The sequence below is a fragment of the Myodes glareolus genome, chromosome 20 (assembly GCF_982192425.1).
Source record: "Myodes glareolus chromosome 20, mMyoGla1.1, whole genome shotgun sequence".
NCBI lineage: Eukaryota > Metazoa > Chordata > Mammalia > Rodentia > Cricetidae > Myodes > Myodes glareolus.
In genome coordinates, this window is record NC_142045.1 from 7,384,730 (window position 1) to 7,394,641 (window position 9,912).

General features: G+C 44.1%; 1 long non-coding RNA gene across 1 annotated transcript; it reads left to right on the forward strand.

Moving 5' to 3' along the window:
• Positions 1-6,825: 6,825 nt before the first annotated feature.
• LOC148118771 (uncharacterized) lies at positions 6,826-9,679 on the forward strand. Its single transcript, XR_015735720.1, has 3 exons — positions 6,826-7,456; positions 7,894-8,069; positions 9,201-9,679. It is a non-coding gene; the product is annotated as an uncharacterized LOC148118771 (long non-coding RNA).
• The last annotated feature ends 233 nt before the right edge of the window (positions 9,680-9,912 follow it).

A 9,912-nucleotide genomic window follows, 5' to 3' on the forward strand; every position in this document is an offset into this window, starting at 1 on the left:
GCATCATTTTCAACCTTAGTGTTGTTATTCATAGCAAAAGTCACTAAAGGTCAGGGCTGTAGAAGTCTCCTGACAGGTAATGGGAAGGGGAAAGATGTTGGAAGAAGGGTGGGTAAAGAGAAAATCTGCAGAAACTTCTGGTGACTCACACATAGACCCAGAGACCCCTGCGGATGGGAAAATGAGATGCATAAGAACCAAAAGGCAAGGGGAATGCTAACAGTGTGGGCCCCTCTTCAAGGCCCACAATGTGGAAACAAAACCTCAAATTCATATGATATTCATTTTATTTGTTAATTTTTAAATTTAGCTTCTTTATCACTCTTTGGGAGTTTCACATCATGCACCCCAATTCTGTTCACCTCTTGTTGCCCCCATATCCTCCCCTCACCCCAGCAGTGCTCCCCCAAATAAAAGAAAACAAGACAAAGTAAGCAAGCAAACAAAGACAAGAACAACAAAAAAACCAAACCAAACCAAAACAGCATCAATAACAAAAGCAACAAAAACCCTCTTTGCTTCTCTTTCTTTCCTGCCTCTCCAAACTACTGTATTTGTCCTGGTAGCATTGGGGTGGGGGCCTCAATGTGTCACATGGCACACCCTTTTGTCTCATCAGCTTTACTAGCAAATGTTCATTGCACTGAGTCACTGGTCCAGTTCAAGGTCTTTGGCTTCTGGTCCACCAACATCACTGGGCCCTCACCAGGACTTCTTTGGGATACCCTTTTCAAAGGCCCTTGTCTTTAGCATAGAACATGAAAAATCTTTTTAAAGTGGCAAAATTCAAATTCCTTTGCTTGGGGAAAAGTTGGCTTTGAGTAGAAAATGCGATCATTTCCTTTCTTTCTGAGCCTCGGCTTTTGGTTTCTTCAGGTCTGTGGCTGTCATTCCTTGCTCCAAACTGCCCCGAGACAGTGGTTTCACACAGCTCCATTAAACTAACACATCGAAGCCCAGCGCTCTGGGTGCTAGCAAAAGCTGTAGTTTCCAAGTATTGTGGCCAAGGGATTTTAAGGTTATGTCGAAGTCGAAGCGTCTCAGGCTGTGTAGGTCTTACGCAAAGCTGCATGGAGAGATGTATCTTAAATTTTGCTTTTGGCTGAAAGTTGATGCTAAAACCATGTGTGTTTGTGATAGAACCTGAGTCATTGATTTTCCTAAGCTGACTTATTTCTGCATCTATCAAGCAGTTAAAACACGGCCAACATCACTCAAATCATCAACTGCTGGTGTCTGCCTCTTATTGCAGAAACCTGGTACCAGCTGACTTACTGTCTCTGGATCCCACTCCAGCCTCCATTTCTGATCTTTTCTCCCCTGGTGGCTGCTTTCTGGAACTTCTACGCAGGGTCCCAGGGCCAAGACCTGCTCATGGCCTTCCCTGGGTTCAAGCGCTTCCCATTTTTAGCGGGTTTGTTGGTTGAGATTTGCACGTCTTTGTCCTAATTCTTCAAAGGTAGAGACATTTTGTAGACAAGCAAAGCTCAGAAATCTGCAAGAGGGATTTGCTTGAGCGCGGGGCGAGTCATTCTCTATGGCTGCTCTTTCAGGCAAGAAATCTAGAGCCAGATCCTTGCTTCAGCTACTGCCTGGTTAATCATCTGAAGCCTATTCTTTTCCTTTATTCAATCAAAAGAATTGGCAATTAAGAGGAATTTTAACGCAATATTTTTGAAAAAATAAAAATGAGTATTCCCCTATTCCCCAATAAAATGACTGAATTCCTAATTAAGATCATGCTTAGGATTGGTATCGCTGTCCTCTGTCCCACCGCCTTCAGCAGGACATACTGTCAACAGCGCTGCTGTTTCTGCCTGACAGGGTTTCTCTCTGTTAATTCTGGCATCCAGTGTGTGTTTTCTCATCTGACACCTAATCCATGAAGTTTTGCCTCAACAATCCTTCAACACCAACTGAGTGACTGTGTAATTCCACTCTGACACCCACTGCTGGAGTTAGTGTGGACTTCAGATGGTAGCTAGAAGAGGAAGGCCACAGCTCCTCAACACTGCTGCCCCACCAGACAGCAATTCAGGGGTCCTTGCCCTGCCTCTTTGGGTTTCTTAATTCACCAGAATGCGCCGTAGAATTTAGGAGGGCCCTTTACAGTCTGCTCCTGGTTTATTATAGAAGAGACCACAGAGGAAGAGCCAAACAGAAGAGGTGGGTGTTAGCAGTGGCTGGGATAGATGCAGAGCCCTCCTAAGCAGCCCAGTGCCCCTTTGCTTTCACCCACCGGAAGCTTCCCGAATGACATCATTTACATGCTCTTGCTTGATTGCACCCCTAGCTGCTGGTAATTAAACGCAATCTGTAGGCCCCTCCTCTTCTCTCGAGGAGACTCCAGTCTCATCACGGTTCCTCTGCTGACCACCCCCCACACACCCTGTCCTGAAGCTACGCAGGGACCCACTTAATTAGTATAAACTCAAGCATGGTTGAAATGGTTTATTACAAACAGCCAAAGGAGCTCCTGCCTGAGGCCTCTCCCAGGAGCAGGAACAAAGAGAAAATAAATGCTATCTGGTCTAACAAAGCTTTTCACTTAGGGACTTGATGGCCCCAAGCATAGGTTTTCCCTCACTAACTTTGTTTTTTAAAGGTTGTACTTTAAAATAATGTTTTGGTTATCGAATTTGAGGCCATCCCTTAAACTTGATACCTGAGATCAAGTACCTTAGTGGCCTCTGTCTAGTCCCATTCCTGCTTCTCAGACTCTCATTGTTGGGACCTTTAAGTCTCAGACAGAGGAGCACTTGCAAGGTCCTCCAAACCGATAACACCCATAAAATTTCCCGGGTGTTCCACTCTTAGGTGGATAACAACTTGCAAGTCTGTCCTTCTCAGGGGACTCCTCCCCAAGGCAAGTGTTTCACTGCTAGGTCCACAAGAAGTAATCAAAGAGTTGACACCTTCAGGAAGGCAGGCAAAGAAGAGTCTTGAGCAACACACTTGGGGCCATATAGCAAAACTTCCATCCTAACTGCAAGAGGTGGCTCAGTTTATCAGGAAATGGGGCCCGGCTACAGTTCAGTTAGAACCTTAGGGAGAAGTCTCTCTGAGCCTTATTCTGTACAACTAAAGATAATAGGGTAGCTACCACCAGTTGTTCTTCTTCTTGGGATGATAAATATTTATGACTTGATCTTGATTTTCACAACAATAGATCTACACACACAGTGATTTTTTAAAGTTAACTTAAAAAGTGTCCATCTGGACTTGTTGGCATAGGCTTGGAGTCTTGCTACTCAGGAGGCTTATTAGCGTAACACAGTCATAAGTTCAAGGCCTATCTCAACTACAGAGTGATTTCCAGGCCAACTTAGGCACCTCAGTGAGTACCTGTTCTCAAAATCAAAGCAAAGAAACAGGGGATGGAGCCAAAAGCTGAGGCATTTGCTTAGCACGTGTGATTGCTGAGGTTCAGTTCCCTGCATTAAGGGAAAAGAGTTCAAACCCCTCATTTACAAAGAATGGTCAATTTGGAAAAGTGCAAATATGGAAATTGTTTATTATCTTGCTTATAAGAGAAAACTGTTCCGGATGTCTTGGTGTATCTAGCCAACACACACACACACACACACACACACACACACACACACACACAATGCATAGGAAAAACCCCACTGATTTTGGTAACATTTACTTATTTAGAAGATGTGTCTATGAAGGAGGTGGTGAGACCGTCTTCCTTATGATAAAACTAAGATCTGGGTGGAAGGAGTGGTGTTTCTTAGGTCCTTGATAAACGGACAGCCAAGGAGGGGCCAGTAAGCCGAATCTGCCTGCAGAAGGGCCCAGATTCCCTCCTCCCAGCACAGTCTCCGTCCCACTCATTGAGAAAAGCTGTCTGGCAGTCAAACCTGCACTTCTTGGGTAGGTCAATTCATTTTTACTAAAATTAGATATCTGTGGGACTCTGAGAATTCAAATGCAGATAAAGACGATCAGACATTTGCAGGGACCTGTTTTTCTTCTCTGTTTCTAGAGAATACCTTTTTCTGGGCAGACTTACATTTTGGCAAAAAAAAAATGGCTGCCTGATTTTTCCCTGAATGGAAGGAAGGCCATTTTTTATTGAATTTGGAAAGAACACACTTAATATCAACACCGACTGGCAGAGATTAAGCAAAAACTTCTCTTTTGCTTTACAACAGTAACGCAAAAATCTACAGCTGGAAATGGAGTCACATTAGTGCTTTGGTAAGTCTCCAGTGTGCGGGAGCTTTGCGGGTTCTTCCATGTGCGTTTGAACCTCACACGCTAAGGAAGTGCATACGTGGGCACCTTGCAAGAGTATGAACAGGAGGATGAGGTATACAGAAACTGACAATTCGTTGGCAGAAGCCCATGGAGACTCATGGGAACTGAACTGCTACGTGTGTGGACGTTGGACTAAACACAGGAGATCCAGCTTTAGGACAGGACAGGGCTCAGCTGGCCAAACCAAAGGAGCCGAGCCCAGAAGGTCATTCCTATGTCCCTGGCTTCGTGACTGGAATGTCTCCTCTACAACTCACCTTAAGACCTGATTATCACTGAAAAGACCAGGAAGATGTAGGGCCTTAAATGGATAGAGCTAGAAAACATCACATTGAGTGAGGTAACCCAGACCCAGAAAGATAATTATTATATATACTCACTCATAAGTGGTTTTTAAACATAAAGCAAAGAAAACCAGCCTACAAATCACAATCCCAGAAAAACCTAGACCACAATGAGGAGCCTAAGAGAGACATACATGGATCTAATCTACATGGGAAGTAGGAAAAGATAAAAGTCTCCTGAGTAAACTGGGAGCATGGGGACCATGGGAGAGGTAGAAGGGGAGGGGAGAGGAAGGAAGGGGAGCAGAGAAAAGTGTCTAGCTCAATAAAATCAATTAAAAAACAAAGCAGCAGCAAAGCCAAAAAGATGCAGGGCCTTTAAGACATTAGGATACAGGACCATCATCACCTGGGATGCAGTAAAGTTTTACAGGAGTGGGTTAATTGTCTAGATAGCAGGCTTCCGATAAAATGGTGACATAATCCCTTGGGTGCTAGCTTTGTTCTACAGTGTTGTGGTCCAGAAGGAGCCCACCACCAGATGATAGATGGAGCATCTGATGGCATTCCTTGGTACTTGTGTTCCTGGAACAAAGAGTTGGATCAGTGTTAATATGTCTCTGCCTCTCCAGCTCTTTCTGACTCTCTCCCTCTGTCTCTCTCCCCTGCCCTTGTTATTGGAGTTGTCATTCACTTAGCCTACTCAGCAGCAGAACAAGGGCTGAGACAAAGGTGAAAACAATCAGGTAGGATGCAGAGCTGACTGCCCTGTCTGTGTTGGACCCTGGATTAGCCTTTTCTGATGTGTTCAATGCCACATCAACATAACAAAACTGCAAAGCTTTTGGCCTTTCTCTCAACGCTCACCCTCACTGGCACGCATGGAGATGGTGACTCTGCCTGTGTATATAAGTTGATTTTTAGCAAGATGATTGATTCACAGCTGGATGGAAGTAGATGTTCTTCAATTCTTCCTTCTCCCATCCTAAGGGCAGGGAAAGTCCCTGCTGGAAGTGTGCAGGAAAGGGATCCTCTCACGAAATCTGGCTCAGAGAATAATTTACTACTGAGGCAGGAGAGTCAGGCCGCTTCCAGCCTGACCTACTTAGCTGGGCACAAACTTGCCCACATCCTGCCGTCCTCATCTGCAAAGTGGAGCTAATATTTACGTTGTAGCTCAAAGGGGTTTAGTCAGGCTAATGAGGTCGGCTGTGTAGCAGGTTTGGCGCTTGTGGATGGCAGGCATTATATAAATACGCCATCATTTTCATTAGAATTATTTTCACCGTAATTTTATGCTAAACACAGCTGTGGCAACATATGTTTTAAAGATTTACATAAACATTCTTAAATTTGTGAAATTTGATTCACTTTTGCCCAATTTGACTAAATTTGCCATCCTTTTGAAAATTCTGAAGGCGCGTCTTTCAGTTCACGGACCTTCTCCCTCTGGCAAAGGCTTATACACTGACAAGCGCAATTTCATCAGGTTTTAAAACAGGGCCAATTATCCAAGGGGATGGCCTGAACATTTGGAGGTGGTGCACCATCACAGGTATTGTGTGGTCACTCACGAAAGCAAACCTGAATGCTGTGACAAACCTCTCCGACCTCCTGCAGGAAAGCAGAACAAATCAAAGAAGCGTATTCCAATTTTGTTTGCGTGTTTTAACTCGGGCATCAGATCGTGGCTGTACCTTCAGCTGTTCAAAACTTGGCTGCGAGCCGTATGCGTTCGGGGCCAACTTTACTTCGCTTTCCTCCAGGATTAAGCGTGTGGTGACCCCAGCTGCACAATGTAAATGACCCCAAACATTCAATCAATTGTACTCTGAGTGGGTTACAGGGAAATAGCCCTGTAAGGCTCAAAGCTTCATCAACCCTGTCCCTGAAGTCTGATTGTCCTCAAGGGCTTTGGATGGCAGAACCACGACTCCCGAGCTCCTTTCGCTGCAATGCAGACAACTAACCAGACAAATGGGGGCAATTAGGAGACTGTGTATTTTGGCCTTTTCCAATGTGCCCAGACAGTGATTAACTAGGTTCACAGCCCTCCAAAGTATGGGCTCTTTTTATCTTCACATGAACCTGTCCTCATTCCCAATACATTGACTCTTCCAGCAATTGTTGACTTTGGTCTGAAGGCATCCTGCGCTCTTACCAGCTACCCGGGAGTCGGACGTTCTGGAACTGTCTTTATTCGGTTTATTGGGAGGATAAATACATATCCCAGAATGCGTTGACAAAGAAAGGTTCTGAAGAGACATAAGCACAGTTTGGGAGTATCTGACTCATGTCATGATGGTAATGATGCCTAGGTTTAGAGTTCTCTGCTTAATCGATCCTTTGGGGAGTTTGTGGAAATGGACGTTTTCTGTAAGGATGCTGAAGATGGGGGACGTGCAGCAATAATTACAGGAGGTGAAAAGAAAATGTTATTTTGCTTTTCTTCCTGAAGAAATCAACATTTTTTTTCTTTAAGCCAAAGAACCTTGACCCTTAAGAAAATATTATGCTATTTTTGTGGATAAGGGTGTGGTCAAGAATGTCCCATATAAGAGATTTGCTGAGTGACCTTGTTGGCAGTGGTCATCTTGGCTTTAAATGATGCAGCTTCTAAACACAGTCGAAGTGAGAGTTCCGTGTTCTCCAAGGAGATACCGGCTGCAGCGTTCATAGACACGGCAAGCCCTCCTGCTTTGTCTTTTTTCCCCATCTCCTATGGGTAGACATGGAAACTATAAAGGCTATTCCGGAGAAGCCAAAGAAATATCTGAGTGAACTTATGGGAGAGAGATGAGGGATGTTCCAAAGCCATCCAGAAAGTAGATGGAAAGGTAGTCACTGTGATCCTCACCTCGTGGCGTGGACTAACAGGCTGGATCATGCCCCTTCCTGCTATCCGGGTAAGTCTATGTCTTGATTCCTAGAATCTAGAAAAACATGGCATTGAATGGTAATGAGGACATTACAAGTCAAGAATTTTTGAGTTGGGGACAGTATACTGGATTGCCTGAGTTGGTCCAATGTGATCACTGGGTTTCCTATGAAACAGGGGTGGTACAGAGGGTCAGAAGGAAGTTTTAAGCTAATGTATTGACCAATGGAGGAGCACAGAGACTCAAAGTGGAGGGGGAGAGGTCTATGCTGCTAGGTGTGAAGAACCGTGAGCCAAGGCACCATATATCATCTGTGAGCTTGAAGGGGCAGTGAAGTAGATTTCCCCTTGAGTCCCCGGAGGGAATGCAGCTTGCTCTAATCTATTCTTGATTTCTGACCTTGAGAACTGCAGGGCAATATGTTCATGCTGTTTAATGCCACCATGCTTTTTTTTTTTTACCAGCACTAAATTTCTTAGAATAACAACAGGGAGCTGTGAATGTTGGTTCCTCAAGCCACCCTTAGGGTCGATGATCTAGAAAAACTCCTGGGACTAAGAAAAAAAATATTCTATTCATGGTTATGGTCTGTTAGAGCAAAAGAGGACAGATTAAATCAGTCAAGAGAAAAGACACCCAGGTAGGTGTTCACCATAAATCAGATTGTTTAGCTTAAATTATTTGATCAAACTGGCAGAAAGTGACCCAGGGTCTCAGAGTGTGGACTCGGAGGCTGAGTTCTAGGACTGGCTTATTCTTCCCACATGTTTGGACGTCTGTTTAAGATGCTGCTGGTGTAAAGATGAGGTCCATCTCGCGGGGCTGAGGGATCTGAGTGGGATACAGGTGAGGATGTTGATAATGATGAATTCACAATGGCCAGGGAAGTGACCAAGGAAGTGGGTGTCGGGAGGCCCTTTCCACCATTAGCGTGTGAGAGAACCTCTGACGTTTCCCTTGAGGATTCAGTCTGTAAAATAAAGGTATTCGCCTGGATAGGACAACCACTGTTAAGTAACTAGAATGTAGAGCTCATAGCTTCTAGACACCATGTGTTCATTTACAGGATTTGTCCTGCTTAAGAGGATGTTGAACTGGACAGTATACCAGAGAATGAGTTCATCCAAAACTGTGTCAGCTTATCCTTCAAGGTTATACCGAACAGTACTTTAATTTTGAGGAAAAAATGGATTATATTCAATTCTCTTTTCTTCTGACTTCCTATAGTTTTCTTTTTGTTGACTTGTTTGGCTTTGCCAATTGTGGGTTTTTGCCCATTTTCAGTTTTCATCACTTCTGCGTTGGAGATTTTTCCCCTTATTTACTAATAATTTGTTTGACTCTACCTGCCTAGCTTGTTTATTGATTTATTTGTTTTCCCGTCGGAGATTTGGCATTCCCCTCTTCTTAATTTTAAGAAAAACATGTAGGATTTATCAAAATGTCAGTTTTATGGCTGTTTTCCAGACTCACATAGCATTTTAGATACAGACAAGAAAGGATAAAAAACATTCCATCGAGGCAATCCATGCTTATGAAAGTGTCTCACGTGTCCACAGCTGTAGAAGCTTAGGGGCATTTCAGCATCTCAGAAAACATCGTTCTATTTCATTTAGACTTTTTATTTTGGTTTGTGTAAGTAGATTTGATATTCAGAAAATTTAGGGAACTTCAAGTACTAAAGACAGAATGTAAATGCTTGTCAGTAAATCAATGTCTAGTCCTTTTATTTCAAATTCCCCCTTGCTAAATGTCTACGTGTTTCCTCCAGGAGCATGAGATACAGTGACACACGACTGGAGAGCTGCCTGCTTTTCCTGCTGCCACCCAATTAACCCTTTGTTCCCACCCGCTGTGCTCTGTGACAGCTGATCTAATGCTTCTGTCTGCTTGAGGAGAATAAATTGTCTAAGGTACTTGCAAATGACGAAAGACTGGGAAAACATCCTTCATGATGAGAATCCATTTAAATGTCCATTGAAAAGCAAAAAATACCCAGACAGGCTGCTTCCTTCCTTGTCCATCCCTGAGCACAAGTGCCAAAAATTTGGAGGTGACTAAGAAGCAAACCTTACAGAATTCACACCTAGAAGAAGATGCTCAGGACAGAGGTCCAGGATGAAGATATGAATGCAAAGCCACTAGTGTGGGCAGGAAGAAGGAGAATGATGGGAAGATGGAGAAGATGCTGTCCATGTCATAGAGCGACCAGAGGGGAGATGAAGGCTGGGAATGGGAAATGACCATGAAACCTCTATAAAGCCCACATAGGGTGGACAACTGAGAGCTGGTGGTAACCGGTAAGGTGAAAGGCAGGTAGGGTGGGAGCCAATCTGCAGAGAACAGCCTGTGGGAGAATTGTGTCCTGTTCACAGTCTCCTAACCCAGTTAGTCCAGTCTTCGTGGAATAAACAACTAGCTTTCAGCATGCCTTGAACAGCAAAGTCTCTAAGTTAGGATTGCCACAAATTCCCAGCAGCCAT